At 39.9% G+C, this 12,742-nt stretch overlaps 2 pseudogenes; both read left to right on the plus strand.

Moving 5' to 3' along the window:
* Positions 1-10,172: 10,172 nt before the first annotated feature.
* LOC102876951 lies at positions 10,173-10,550 on the plus strand (annotated as a pseudogene).
* Positions 10,551-11,246: 696 nt separating this feature from the next.
* LOC102877344 lies at positions 11,247-11,779 on the plus strand (annotated as a pseudogene).
* The last annotated feature ends 963 nt before the right edge of the window (positions 11,780-12,742 follow it).

Genomic DNA, 12,742 nt, shown 5'->3' on the forward strand with positions numbered 1-12,742 from the left:
TTGGAAAAGAGGAGGTAAAATTATCTCTCTATGCAGATGATATGATAGTATACTTAGAAAACCCTAAAGACTCAGCAAGAAAACTATTGGACATGGTTGACCAATTCAGCAAAGTAGCAGGATACAAGATCAACATACAAAAATCAGTTGGATTTCTCTACAGTGACAAAGAGAATGCAGAACTGGAGCTAAGTGTATGTTCTTTCAAAGCGTAGGAATTCAGAAGTCCAAGTTCAGGGTGCCAGCTGTAGGGAAAGGCTTTCTGTCTCTACTGGCTCACAGTTTAAAAGGAGGCCACTTGTCCCATTTCTGCATCAGCAGGCCCCATTGCTTGGAGATCCATGTAGCTTGGGATCAGCCTTTTCTGTGGGTCTAAAAAGCTACCCAGTGCAGGAGGACCTTCCTTGAATCTAGAGGATGAGTTCTGCTCCCAGCTGTTCTTTCTTGGTCTCCCTCCTCCTTGCTTCTCTCTCTCTTCATTATTTAAGAGATAAAACTTGTGTAAGTTTACATCCCAGGAAAATTGTCTTTACCCTAATGAAGGCTATGAAGAGTGTTACATTCTACCCTAATTCTCTTCCAACTGATTCTCTTATCAGATCGTGGGATGTAATTGCCTAACCGCCACATGATGTCACCACTTCCAGACCCCTGAGAACCAGTCAAACTGGTATAATTTTGGAGGTCACAAGTATCATACAAGCCATCACAGGAGGGGAAATGACAGATATTGTTGTTATCAGATTGTCTACTATGACTTGTAGTGACACTATGAACAACAGATCTGAACCTTGCCCTGTCCTGTGCCATTCTCATGATCTCTGATGTGCTTCAGTTCGTTGTTACAGACACTGTGTCAAACCACCTTATTAGAGTTCTTCTTCTCTTTTTCTGATCCTCCACTTTTCCCAACACGATGTCCTTTTCCAAGAACTGGCCCCTCATGACAACATGCGCAGTATGTGAGACAGAGTTTCACCATTCTTGACTCTAAGGAGCACCCTAGTTGCACTTTCTCCAAGACAGACTTGGTTGTTCTTTTGGCAGACCATGGGATATTCAGTACTCTTCTCCAACACCATAATTCAGAGGATATTCAGTATTCTTTTCCAATACCACAGCTCAAAGACATCAATTCTTCCATCTTCCTTATTCATTGTTCAAATTTCATATGTACAGGAAGCAATAGAAAATACCAAGGCTTGGATCAGGCACATTTTAGTCTTTAGCATCATTACTCTTTAGCACTTATACACCCGTTGATTTCTTGGCTACTGCTACTAAGGGTGTTAATTGTGGATCCAAGTAAAATGAAGTCATTGACAACCTCATCATTTTCTCCATTTATCATAATTTTGCTTATTGGCCCAGGTGAGGAGTTTTTCCTTCTTGATGTTGAGATGTGATCCATACTGGAGTCCGTAGTCTTTGATCTACTGTGGCAAGTGTTTCAACTCCTCTTCACTTTCTACAAGCAAGGTTGTGTCATCTGCATAACGTAGGGTATTGATGAGTCTTCTTCCAGTCCTGATAATACATTTCTTCTTCTAGCTTTTGGAATGATTTGCTCAGCAGATAGACTTAATAGACATAGAAAAAAGACACATCCCTGACATACACTCATCCAGATTTTAAACCGTCCAGTGTTCCCTCATTCTTTTCAGAAAACTATCTCTTGGTTTGTATATACATTTTACATAAGCAAAATTAGGTGTTCTGGGATTCTCATTCTTCTCAATTTTGATCATAATTTGTTATAATCAACACAGTCAAATGCCTTTGCATGATCAATGAAACACAAGAAACCTTTTTCTGATATTTCTTTTGTTCAGCTGAAATCCACCTGACATCAACAAGAATAATACCCATTGTGTCAAGGCCTTTTCTAAATCTGGCTAGAGCTTTTGAAAGTGCCTCCTCTATAGACGTTTTTTTCAATTTTAAAAGACATTATATTGGTTTGCATAAATATACTTTTCTATCCATTTTTAACAATTTTAGCAAGATTTTCTTGCATGTGGTATTAATAACATTGCATAATAATTTTCACATTCTGTTGAATCACTTTTTTTTTAGAATGGAAACAAATATAAGTCTTTAGTAGTCAGTTCACCAGACAACCATCCCTAAATTTCTTTGCAGACTAGTGAGCACACCTAGGACTGCATCTGTCTGTTGAATTATGTCAATTGATATTCCATGAATTCTTGGAGCCTTATAATTTACTTGAACTTCTTCACTCATCACCAGTGGTTCAATATTTTTTTTTGTAATGTGACTCCTCTATGTATTTCTTACATCTTCTCTTGATACTTCCTGAATCATTCAAGATTTTTTCTTTATTTTGTATTGGTTTGCTCACAAAGTTCCTATGCATTGTGCTTCACACTAGTCTTCATTCATATTGTGTTTCATACAATCATTCCCATGCATAGTATTTTATAAAATCAATCGTCATTGGACCTCACCCATCATTACCCAATCTTTTCAGATCCCTGACGGATGCTTCCCATTCCCTTCACCCCCTCCCTATACCCACCAAACTTTGCAATCCTGTGGCTTTGTCCCTACCCATCCTCTCCCCTCTGCTCCTAACCTTTCCCCTCTTGGGTCCCCATACATATTTTACTAGTTATCCTTCTATCAAGATTTTGTCCACAGAATCCTTCAGTATTGCAACTCAAAGCTTGAGTTTGTTCTTCAGCTCTTTCAACTTAAAAGATGCTAGGCAGAGAGCTCTGGTGGCCTAGTGGCAAGAAGCTGCACTGCAATACCAGAGGTGTGTGGTTCAAATTCACCAGATGCTCTACTAGAAAAGGATCCTCCTATACCAGTCAGATCCATCTGATGGTGAGAAGAGAAGAGGAGTAGAGAGGAGAGGAGAGGAGAGAAGAGAAGAGAAAAGGAAAAAAAGTGCTGGGCTTGTTTTTTCCTTTTGGCTTTCTAGTTGCAGCTCCTTGTACATTTTATTATAATATTTTGCTCTGCCTTCTTGAGCTGCCTTTTGAAATCTGTTTGTCTCTTTTACTTTGATATTTCGTTCCTTTGCCTTTCTATGTTCTAGTTCAATTTTCAGTCCCTTCTCACTCCATTTTGCTCTTTTCTTTCTCTTCTGTCTTTATAATGATCTTTTGTTTTCTTCATGAATAATACCCATGGTGTTATCCCACAACTCGTCTTTTTTTTTTTTAAGCTGGTCTTCAATCCTCAGTGTTCAACACAATAACTCTGTTCTTGAAATGGTTTTTAAATTTCGGTGTAATAGATTCAAGGTTGTATTTTATTGCTTGTGGGCTTGTTTCAATCGTCTTCAACTTCCATTTGGGCTATGTAAATAGAGCAAGGGCTATATGGGGATGGCCATTTCTGATCTTTACCAACACTCCCCATCAACAGCCATTAATAGCACAAAACCAATTCCCATGAGGTCAGACACATACCCCACCTCTCCTGCACCTCTTTCTAATCATCTCAGCATCAATCCTACTGCTTTACTAGATCCAAAATCCAATACAAAACTCACAGACCATAAAGAGCCATGCTGGGGAAGTTGAAAGGTTGTAATCTTAGTAGCAGAATATAGTTAGGACAGCTGAAATGTGCTCACCATTACCTCAGCTTTGACCCTGTCTCATGGCTTATGAACAGTCTTACAGAGTTCTCAATCCTGCCAATATTTGCTCACACCACCTCCAAGTTGTCCAGAAAATTGGACAAAACTCTTAGCTTAGCTCTGGTCCTGTCCATGGGGGGCTAGGGTAACAGTTACATCTCATATTGATTCTCTGCTTCTCTGTTTCGGTCATGGTTGCTGCTGCTGTAAATCTAGCTGGCACAAAAATGTCTGGTCCTTGAAGGGTGTCCACTGCATACCTGCTTCTCCTTTGTTGGTGATGAGAAAGACTCTCTCCTTCTGGAATCCCTCAAATTTATTGGTGAGACTAGCCATCTCCTTGTAGACTGGTGAGACTGGCCAGTCCCCTTGTGTAACAGGCAATCCCCTTGTGGATAGGCTAACACACCCTGTTCACATATTCCTGCTCATCAACATGGCAAAATTAAGTTCAGTGGCTAGAAAAGCCATATTGAAAGATTTCCCAGACTTGCTTATGAGTAATTGATAATCTGTTCCATAGTCAGTCAGCTCTGATCTTGTTTTGACTGCTAATACTGAGCTTCTTCACTGACTTCTCACAGATGCTGTCAATTTTATGCCTATGTAGTCCATCAGGTGAAATCCATCTATGTGATGGTAGTAGCGTTATCTGAATATATCCAATCAATAGATATTTATTGAAGGTCTGTTATGGAATAGATGCTCTCCTGGGCACTGAGTATAGCTTTGAACAATTGAAAAAGATGCTTGCTTGCTCCTACAGGGCTTACTGCTCAAGAGTTGTTGCTGTTGTGGGCCTTCGAGTCGGAACTGACCCATAGCTGGCCCTCCAGTAGGTTTTCAGAGATGGTAAATTGCACGAGAGGAGACTGTCCATCCTTCTTCCACAGAGCAGCTGGTGGACTCGGACTGTGTGCCTTTGAGATTGCAGCATAGCTTCTTACCACTAGTCTACCAGCACTCCCTACTACTCAAGTGGAAGGTGACAATAGAAACAAATTGAATGGAGAGCATACACCACTGTACTTCCACTGAGTCCATTGCCCTTCCTTTGGGACTTGGAGAATCTTAGCTCTCTTTTCCATTTCTCCCTCACAATTTCCTTTGATGAAATATCTTTCCAATGATCTCAGCATCCATTCAAGTATTTACTGAGTGCCTACCAGTTTCAGTTCATGTCTGCCCTGTAGTCTCAATAGGGAAATCAGAAGAGTTACATAATTATATCTTTTCATATTATATTTTTAAAAATTTTATAATTATTCATGTACTTGATTAAGGGAAAATTTAGCATAGCTTCCCTAACATAAATAGCACAAATACAGTCAATGCCCAATACTTTTTAATATTTATTTATTTTTTATTATTCTTTTGTGTACCATCAAATTAGATCTGACTGGCACAGGAGGAGATTGTTCCTTCTTTTCCAGCAGAGGATTTGAATCACTCACCTCTGGGATTGCAGTGCAACTTCTTGCCATTAGGTTGCCCAATACTTTTTAAAGTATCATTTAATTCAGCGTATGTCAAATGTCTCATACAGAATAAAAACAACTTGAAGTGCCCTGGAAGCATAAGAACCAGGAAGCGCACTTGATGAGACTGTAATTTGTCATAGAATATCTTCGTATACTCTGCATTAGTGTATAGAAGCCTGTGCAGTCTCCAAGGCTCCCATGCTCAGAAGGGCCCCATGCTTGGTTTAATGCTGTGGTGTTTGCCACCTTGAGATTCTTAACACTTTTTGAGCAAGTGGCTTCTTATTTTCATTTTGCATGGGCCCCTATAAATTACGGAAGCAATCCTGCCCACACAGACTTCAAGCGCTATCTCAAAGGCAGCAAGAGAGGTTTTTAATTCTTTGCTGCATCAGATTCAGTGAAGAGTAATAGAAGTTGTGTTGAACAAGTTAATAAAATACATTAATATGGTCGAACATTCTCAGCTTTGCTTCCTGGACACACCCTGTTGACCACAATGCTCTTCTTTGTGACTTTAGGAATCTTAGCTCTCCCTTCAGACTCCCTTCACACTTCCATTTGATGAAATCTCTATCTGTTGACCTCAGCATTCAGTTTGTGTTTCCCCTTCAGTCTTAATAGGGAAAGCAAAAGAACTATTTGACTATCTTTTCCATTTGATAGGTACCAAAGTATTTGATACTCTGGTAGCCTAGTGGTAGAGTTGTCTTGCCAACCCAAAAGCAAGTAATTCAAATCAACTGCTCCACTGGAGAAGGATGAACAGTCTCTTCCTTCTTGATTTGTATCCTTGAAAAACCTGCTGGGTCAACTATGGGTCAGTTTTGATTCAACAGCTATGAGTGAGAGAGTATTGTCTTGATTAAATGAAAACTTAGCTTAGGTCAACAGTCATTGCCCATAAGACAATTTGACATTAATTAGAGTGCTCACATTTACAGCACCATTCATTTAAACAGAAAATAGTTCTCAACAATAAATAATCTGAGTCCACATACAGAGCTACCTGCAGTAATTGAGATGGGTGCTCTTCTTTAATTCATGACTCCTCCTAGTGGTAGTGAAATGGCTGCAAGCATACAATCACTGGAATGTGAAATGTACAAAGTAGGAATCTTGGAAAATTGGAAATTGTCAGAACTGAAGTGGAATGTATACAAACCAACGTTGTTGTTGTTCGATGCTTTAGAGTTATTTCTGATTTATAGCAGCCCAAAGTACAAAAAAGAAAGAAGTCTGAAATTCCATCTGATTCTGCACCATCCTCACCACCTCTGCCATGTTTAAGCTCCTTGTTGCAATCACTGTGTCAATATATTTTGTTGAGAATCTTCCTCTTTTTGTTGAGTACCAGTGGCACAGGATTCTATCTTGGTCTTTGCCAATTGGAGCACGGAACATTGTAGTTGTTGTTAGGTGCCTTCAAGTCAGTTACAACTTGTGGTGACAACAGAGCTGAATCTTGTCCTTATCCTCAGTATCCCCAGCGTTTGGCCAGTTGGTATAGTCACTACGTTAATCCATCTTGCAGAGGATCTCCCTCTTTCTCTCACCCTCCACCTTTTCCAGCATGATGGGAATTGGCCCCCTCTTAAGAGCATGTCCAAGGTATATGAAATGAAGTTTCACCATCCTTCACTTAAGGAGTACCCCAGTTACCCATCCTCCAAGACAGACTTGTCAGTTCTTTTAGCAGTCTATAGAATATTCATTACTCTTTCTTAACACCACAATTCAAAACACAAATTATTTTTTGGTCTTCCTTATTCATTGCCCAACTTTCAGATATATATGAAACAGTTAAAAGTACTATGGCTTGGATCAGCCACACTTTAAACTGACATTGTAGCTCTTTATGACTTTGGAAAAGTCATTGACAGCAGATTTTCTCAATGGCTACTATTACCATGGTGTTGATTTTGGATCCAAGTAAAATAAAGTCATTGATGACTTTAAACTTTCCCCCTTCTATTGTGATGTCCAGTGGTGACAATTCTTGTTTTCCTGCTGTTGAGATATAATCAACTTGGAATGTAGAAAGTATGAATCTAGGACAATTGGAAGTTGTCAAAACCAAAATGGAACACAAGAAGATCAACATCCTAGGCATTAGTAGCTGATATGGACTGGCATTGGCCATTTTCAATCAATCATATCATCTATTACTCCAGGAATGACAAATTGGAGAGGAATGCTGTCACATTCATAGGTGAAATAGCATCTCAAGATCCATCCTGCAGTAGAATGCAGTGGACGATAGATTATTATTCATAGGCCCACAAGGAAGGCCTCTTAATGCAATTATTTCTTTCATACCTATGCACCTACTGTGAAAGCCAAAGACAAAGATTGAAGATTTCTACCAACTTTTGCAGTCTGCAATTGCTTGAACATATAATCAAGTTTCCTTAATAAAAATGGCTAACTGGCACACAAAATTTGGAAATAAAGTAGGACTGGTAACTGGAAAAATACGGCCTTGGTAACAGAAATATGCTGAAGATCAGAAGGTAGAATTTCATAGAATGCAAATTCATTACAAGTGCCTTTTTAAAAAAATAAATGACTAGCATTTGGCTGTATGGATTACAACAAATTGTAGCTAATGCTGAGAAGAATGGGAATCCCAAAACACGTGATTGTATTTTTGTGAAACCTGTATTTGGACCAGGGGGCAGTTGTCAGAATAGAGCAAGGAAACACTGCATGGTTGAAAATCAGAAACAATGTACACCAGGGATGCATCTTACCTCCATACCTTTTCAATCTATATGTGAAACAGAGTATCTAGGAGGCTGGACTCTATGAAGCTTAATGTGGTATCAGGATTGGAGGAAGACTCAACAATAAGCCGTGTTATGAAGGTGACACAACCTTGCTTGCCAAAACTGAGGAGAACCTGAGACATTTACTGCAGAAGGACAAGGATTGCAGCCTTAAATAGGAATTGAAGCTCAGCATCAAGAAAACAAAGATTTTCACCACTTGGCCAATTGGCAGCATCATGATAGATGGTGAAGAGCTTGAGATTGTTGAGAACTTTAGTTTGCTTAGCTCCACAATCAACACTTTTGGTACCAACAGCCAGGAAATCAAAAGAAAAGTTGCGTTGGGAAAATCTGCTGTCAGGGAACCCTCTAGAGTATTGAAGAATAGTGATGTCACCTTAGAGACTAAGGTGCCCCGATCCAGGCCATGGTCTTTGTTATTACTTGCTATGCATCAGGAAGCTGGACAATAACTAGGGATGATAGAAGGAGAATTGATACTTTTGAGCTGTGGTGCTGGAGAAGAGTATTGAATATACATACCATGGACTACTAAGAGAGCAAACAGGTTCATCCTGGAAAGGGTGAAACGAGGCTGCTCCTTGGAGGCAAGGATTTTGAAGTTCCATCTACATACTTTGGGCATGTTTCCAGGAGGGACTAGTCCTTGGAGAGGGACATCACGCTTGGGAGGGTTGAGGAGGGTTGAACACAGGAGAGGAAGAGCCTGGATGAGATGGATTGACTCAGTGACTGGGGTAATGAGACAGTAAAATTGGTTCAGGATAGAGCAGGGTTCAAAGCTGTTGTCAGAGTCAATTCAATGGCACATAATGACAAGAACATTATACATGTGTGGGCCTTGCCTGATAGACTATATGGGACTCAGACCTGTTAAAAACGTTGATTGAAAAGCTCAATATTAACACTCAAAATTGGGTCAGGAGTTTCCTGTGGAGCAGATCATCAATTACTCCTGTGCAAGTTCAAATTGAACCCAAAGAAAATGTAAACAAGACCACAAAAAGCAAAATACAACCTTATATAACTGAATTTTTAAAAACACTCCAAAAAATAGACATGCACATTGAACACTAACGACCAAAAATCTGATGTGTTATGGGATATCATCTAAGAAGAAAGCAAAAGGTGGGAAAGAAAAAAAAGACAAAAATAGAAATCAGGAGAGACTTTGAAATTTGCACTAGAACAGAGAGAGCCCAAAATAAAAGAGAAGAAATGCTGAAGTAAGAGGGATAAACAGAATATTTCAAAAAGCAGCTAGAGGCAAGCTCTGGTGGCCTAGTGGCAAGAAGGTGTACTGCAATACCAGAGGTGCACAGTTTGAATCTACCAGATGCTCTGCTAGAGAGGTAGGAGCAATCTCCTCCTGTAGCAGTCAGATCTGATTTGACGGTACACACACCCACAAAATAATAAATTTTTTTTTAAAAAGCAGCTAGAGAAAATAAAGCAAAGTAATGGAACAAAATATGCAAAGAGCTGGAGTTTGAAAATAAAAAGGAAAAACCACATTAGGCTATCTGTCAAGCTGAAAAAACTGAAGAACGAATTCAAGCATCAAGTTGTAATATTGAATGAAGCACAAAGCATAAAATGAAGATGGAAGATCATGCAGAGGAGACACTGTTCTAAGAGAGAATCAATTAGAAAGTAGCATATCATCCAGGCCCAATGGTACTGAAGGAAGAAGTTAAAGCTGCACTGAAGGAAGGTATTGGCAAACAACAGGGTCCCAGGAATTGATGAAATTCCAATTGATGTATTTCAGCAAACAGGTGCAGCCCTGGACATGCTTACTAACCTATGCCAAGTAACTTGGAAGATAGCTATCTAGTCAACTGACTGATTATTGAAAGTTATGTTTTAGAAGGCTTAAGTATAAAGTTGTATCACAGTCTTGGCCCTAATAAAAAAAACAAGAACGTCCATCTTAGGGCCAATGGGAATGTTTGCTTGGGAATGATTATGGAATGAATGACCTCATGGAGGCCTTCCTTTGGATTTAAAATGTAATTGGGCCCTCAGGCCTAGTGTTATATTTTGGAGGAACATTTCTAAATAATCTGGGTTTGCTGTGATGCTGAGCCTTGTGCCTTTTGGGTGTTAAATACCATAACAGCTCCCCCAGTTTAAGACAGCTTTGGAAGCAGGAATGGCACCCACTTCCTAAACCATATATGCCTCTGGAAACTCTATGAACTTGTTGAAAGGGCAACAGTTAGTCCTTTCTCTCCGACATCTTAACAAGGCTGCACTTGTGGTAGCTCCCCTCCGAGCTTCGCGATGCCGCCCAAGGATGACAAGAAGAAGAAAGACGCCGGGAAGTCGGCCAACAAGGACAAAGACCCAGTGAACAAATCTGGGGGCAAGGCCAAGAAGAAGAAGTGGTCCAAAGGCAAAGTTCGGGACAAGCTCAATAACCTGGTCTTGTTTGACAAAGCCACATATGACAAACTTTGTAAAGAAGTTCCCAACTATAAGCTTATAACCCCAGCTGTTGTCTCAGAGAGACTGAAGATTCGGGGTTCCCTGGCCAGGGCAGCCCTTCAGGAGCTGCTAAGTAAAGGGCTTATCAAGCTGGTTTCAAAACACAGAGCTCAAGTGATTTACACCAGAAACACCAAAGGTGGCGATGCCCCAGCTGCTGGAGAAGATGCATAAACAGGTTCAACCAAACTGTACATTCTAAAAAATAAAATTTGACTCAACAAAAAAAAAAAAAAAGGACAATAGTTATAGAAAGACTTCCGGTTTCTTGTTTAAAGAGTCAGTATGAGTCATGATCAACTCAATGGAAAACAACAACAACATCATCACATTCTTAGATAAGAAAAAAAGGACATTTTAAATCTATGAATCCTTACTATATTGATGTATGGACTGGTCCTTGGAGGAGGAAATCATTCTTGGAAGGGTGGAGGGACAACACAGGAGAGGAAGACACTGGATGAGATGGATTGATACAGTGACTGGGGCAATGGGGTTATGTGTGTCAGAATCAGTGAGACTGGCTCAAGACAGGGCAGACTTTGCAGGCAACTCAACAACACATAACAACAACAATCACAATAGGATTCTAAGCATTTCTACTTGAGTTTATTGCTAGACACTGCCCATTTGTCTCCTAATGTGTGTGTGTGTGTATTTATATTTGTATTTTTATTTATTCTTCCTTAAAATGTTAAAACCATTTTCAGCTGGATATATGGCAACTAACAACTAAATGATATTCCCCTTCCTCTCCACATTCATGTCCGTGTGACTCAGTTCTGACCAATGGAACACAAGTGAAAATGTCATGTAGAAGTGTCTATAAATGTCCTTAAAAGGCCATTAGTGCCTGCAGCTGGAGTCAAGATGGAGGATTATGAACGAGAACCTTGCCCCTGGTGAGTTGAGAATGACTGCGGTGGTGCCTTTACAATGGGCAACACAAGTAGTGCCATCTTTCAACCAATCAAAGGTTTCCATAATCCTCCAGGTGTGTCAGCCACAGACTACAAGAGAGTTTGACAGTTATTACAACCAGGGATCCATAGCTAAGAGGCAGCTTTGCCATTTGGGGAGATCTGTTTTCCATGGTTGACTGCAGGGTGGTTCAGATGAGAGGGAAAGAAGATCCCTGGAACTCCCTCATAGTATGGTGCCTTACTGACAGGACAGTACAGGAGCCATACTGACTGCAAGAAATGGACCGGTGGCCATGGTTGGGTCAGCTGCAAGGAGTGGCATTCTTCTAACTTTAATTGAAGAAGCTGATATCATCTTATTGACAAAGATTTTCTTCTGCACAGTTTCCCAATGGTCCTCACGTTGCTGAAAGTCCCTCCCAGTTTCCTTCAGACCAGTCACTGTCTTCACCTTCTGGAGACTATAATCAATATCGATAGGATTAGGACTCACATCCCTGGAGTTAACATAAGAGCTGTAGTTCAAGAAGGATTTTGGAAGACTAAGATCCAGTCTGTTTTTAAAATCATAGGTGGGACAATTCTGGCCAAATAGGCTATGGGAAGACATTTCGTGCTTTTTTTTCCCATTTAAAGGAACATGAAGGGTTTTTATTAAAAGATAATAAGTTTTTAAATATTTATTTTATTATTTTTGTGTGTGAACCATCAAACCAGATCTGATGGTACAGGAGGAGATTGTCTCTCATTCTCCAGTAGAGCCTCTGGGATTACAGTGCACCTTCTTGCCACTAGGCCACCAGAGCTCTTCTAAGACAATAATTCATATATTCACACTTGGGTTGGATTTGTGATCAGAATCAATGTGTAATATCTTGAAATACAAAAGTGTTTAGAAGATGAAGGACCAATGGACAACTCCCAGTGACACATGACTACCACTTCCCCCGGGACTTCTCAAGCCTGGGTTTAGTTCTGTTATTCAAATAGTAAAACCTCGTGGAAATTGCTCTTCCTTAAAAAAAAAAATTCATTGGCAGGTATTCTCCTTTTTGGAACATGAATGTGAAAGGCCACATGCAATGTGAGGTCACTGACTGAGGAGTGTCATTTCAGTGCTGTATTACTCGCTTAAACACTTTTGTAGATTGGGATGGCAGGGAGGTCTTCCTGGTGTAAACCACCATTGTTTGAGATCTCTGCCACTCAAAGCAAATCTTAACTTGAACACATAGATACTATTCAAAGATTTAATATGAAAAGTTGTATTATTGAAAAAGAGCAAATGGCCAAGACGAGCCAATGTGTTCCTGAATAAGAACAAGTATTGCTATTTAGTCTCTTAAAAACCAAAATTAAAAAACTCAAACTCACTGCCATCAAGTCAGTTCCAGTCACAGCACCTCTTCACCTAGTCTGTGAGGCTGTAAATCATGATGGAGG

The sequence above is a fragment of the Elephantulus edwardii genome, unplaced genomic scaffold (genome assembly GCF_000299155.1).
Source record: "Elephantulus edwardii isolate Elephantulus edwardi_28Jun2011 unplaced genomic scaffold, EleEdw1.0 scaffold00218, whole genome shotgun sequence".
Lineage (NCBI taxonomy): Eukaryota > Metazoa > Chordata > Mammalia > Macroscelidea > Macroscelididae > Elephantulus > Elephantulus edwardii.